Source organism: Piliocolobus tephrosceles, chromosome 17 (assembly GCF_002776525.5).
Source record: "Piliocolobus tephrosceles isolate RC106 chromosome 17, ASM277652v3, whole genome shotgun sequence".
Lineage (NCBI taxonomy): Eukaryota > Metazoa > Chordata > Mammalia > Primates > Cercopithecidae > Piliocolobus > Piliocolobus tephrosceles.
In genome coordinates, this window is record NC_045450.1 from 22,846,918 (window position 1) to 22,849,942 (window position 3,025).

Below are 3,025 nucleotides of genomic sequence, written 5' to 3' on the forward strand. Positions count from 1 at the left end.
CTCTGCCTTGGCCTCCCCAGACTCTCGACTCAGAAACACTGTCGTATTCTGTTGCGTTTCTCCTCTCTGCCTTGAGGCCTGTGGCCACCACAAGACTTAGCTATTTCCCTTCTTTCGGGATCTCTGTATTGTGCTATCTGTGGTTCAATGTCCAGAAATTGTTGTTTCACATATGTCATCGGGTTTTTGAGTTATTTAAAGTGAGAGAGTAAATCTGGTCCCTCCCAGTCTGCCATGGTTGGAAACTGAAGTCTCTGAAGCCAGGATCTGAACCCAGGGAGACTGACTCCTCAGCTTCCTCCCCATCCCTTATCAATCCTTCAGTTCCTTCTTGTGTTCATTCAAATGTCACCTCACTACTGCAGCCCCAGCTGCACTCCTTGTCCTCCCTGTTTCCCTCCAAGGAATGAAAGCTCCACAAAGGCAGGGACTTTTGCTTTTGATCCTAAAGACTGAGGTCAGGTGCAGCGGCTCACACCGGTAATCTCAGCATTTTGAGATGCCAAGGCAGGTGAATCACCTGAGGCCAGGAGTTTGAGACCAGCCTGGCCAAAATGGAGAAACCCAAAATACAAAAAAATTGCCAGATGTGGTGGTGCGTGCCTGTAATCCCAGCTACTCAGGAGGCTGAGGCACAAGAATTGCTTGAACCAGGGAGGCAGAGGTTGCAATGAGCCAAGATCACGCCAGTGCACTCCAGTCTGGGTGACAGAGTGAGACTGTCTCAAAAAACAAAAACAAAAACAAAAAGACTGAGGCTTTGATCCCATTCCCCTAGGACCCTGAACTGCATGCTAGTACAGAATCTTGAGCTTATGACGTGTTCAATATATGATTTTTAAATGAATACATAACATCCTCTGCTCTCCATGTTAACACACAGGTCAGGTTTACCTAGTGTAAGCAGACCTGTAATCTCTCCAGAGATTACAGGAATTTAATGAACTTGAGCAATCAGCCTGTTTTATAGCCTCCTGCCCTGGAGTCTTTTTCTCCCTAAATCTTGTATGGAATGAAGTCACCTAATTGGTTCAAACCAGTTCCTGGCAGACTCCCACAACTTAAAGATGAACGCAAGTGAACATTCCTCATTACCATGCTAAAGTCTCCACCCCGAGAGGTGCTATAGCTTCATTACCTTAACATGCAAGCTATGTGCTGGCATGATGGCTCACCACATCTGCACAACTGAGACCCAACTACACACAATGCTGCACCCTCTGCCTGCTCTATCCACCCCATAAAACCCGCCTATCACTTTCCCTTGGGAAGACACTGCTTTGGAGAATACTCCCAGTGTTTTCCTTTACTTGTATCAAGTAATAAAACTCCTATTGATACAAACCTACATCCCTATAAAGAGTCTTTGTTCTCTACCGGCAGGATTTGATGGCGTGATGTCTCACAGAACAGTCTCTGCCCCCAGACATGGGTCCCTCGGCTTCCTGCCTCAGAAGCGCAACAGCAGGCATCGCGGGAAGGTCAAGAGCTTTCCTAAGGATGACCCATCTAAGCCGGTCCACCTCACAGCCTTCCTGGGATACAAGGCTGACATGACCCACATCCTGCGGGAAGTCGACAGGCCAGGATCCAAGGTGCGCAAGAAGGAGGTGGTGGAGGCTGTGACCATTGTGGAGACACCACCCATGGTGGTTGTGGGCATTGTGGGCTACGTGGAAACCCCTCGAGGCCTCCGGACCTTCAAGACTGTCTTCGCTGAGCACATCAGTGATGAATGCAAGAGGCGTTTCTATAAGAACTGGCATAAATCTAAGAAGAAAGCCTTTACCAAGTACTGCAAGAAATGGATGAGGATGGCAAGAAGCAAGTGGAGAAGGACTTCAGCAGCATGAAGAAGTACTGCCAAGTCATCTGTGTCATTGCCCACGCCCAGATGCGCCTGCTTCCTCTGCGCCAGTAGAAGGCCCACCGATGGAGATCCAGGTAAACAGAGGCACCGTTGCCAAGAAGCTGGACTGGGCCCACGAGAGGCTCGAGCAGCAGGTACCTGTGAACCAAGTGTTTGGGCAGGATGAGATGATCGACATCATCAGGGTGACCAAGGGCAAAGGCTACAAAGGGGTCACCAGTCATTGGCACACCAAGAAGCTGCCCCATAAGACCCACCAAGGCCTGTGCAAGGTGGCCTGTATTGGGGCATGGCATCCTGCTCGTGTGGCCTTCTCTGTGGCACGTGCTGGGCACTGAGATCAACAAGAAGATCTATAAGATTGGCCAGAGCTATCTTATCAAGGACTGCAAGCTGATCAAGAACAATGCCTCCACTGACTATGACCTGTCTGACAAGATCATCAACCCTCTGGGTGGCTTTGTCCACTATGGTGAAGTGACCAATGACTTTGTCATGCTGAAAGGCTGTGTGGTGGGAACCAAGAAGCGGGTGCTCACCCTCTGCAAGTCCTTGCTGGTCCAGACGAAGCCGCGGGCTCTGGAGAAGACTGACATTAAGTTCATTGACACCACCTCCAAGTTTGGCCATGGCGGCTTCCAGACCATGGAGAAAAAGAAAGCATTCATGGGATCACTCAAGAAAGACCGAATTGCAAAGGAAGAAGGAGCTTAATGCCAGGAGCAGATTTTACAGCTGGTGGGGTCTCAATAAAAGTTATTTTCCACTGAAAAAAAAAAAAAAAAAAGCGTCTTTGTTACTTGCCTGGTGAAGAACCCCAGTTTTGTTTTGCTTTGTTTTGTTTGGTTTTGTTTCGTTTTGTTTTGTTTTCAGGGGAATGGAATCTTGCTCTGTCACCCAGACTAGAGTGCAGTGATGCAATCTTGGCTCACTGCAAGCTCTGCCTCCCATGTTCACACCATTCTCTTGCCTCAGCCTCCCGAGTAGCTGGGACTACAGGCACCCGCAACCACACCCGGCTAATTTTTTGTATTTTTAGTAGAGACGGGGTTTCACCGTGTTAGCCAGGATGGTCTCAATCTCCTGACCTCGTGATCCGCCCACCTCGGATTCCAAAGTGCTGGGATTACAGGCGTGACCCACCTCGCCTGGCCA

The 3,025-nt window shown here is 49.3% G+C and overlaps 1 pseudogene across 1 annotated transcript; it reads left to right on the plus strand.

Moving 5' to 3' along the window:
* The first annotated feature begins 1,397 nt into the window (after positions 1 to 1,397).
* On the plus strand, positions 1,398 to 2,657 carry LOC111526899 (annotated as a pseudogene). The gene has a single exon (XR_002726520.1). The product of XR_002726520.1 is annotated as a 60S ribosomal protein L3 pseudogene (transcript).
* Positions 2,658 to 3,025: the final 368 nt, after the last annotated feature.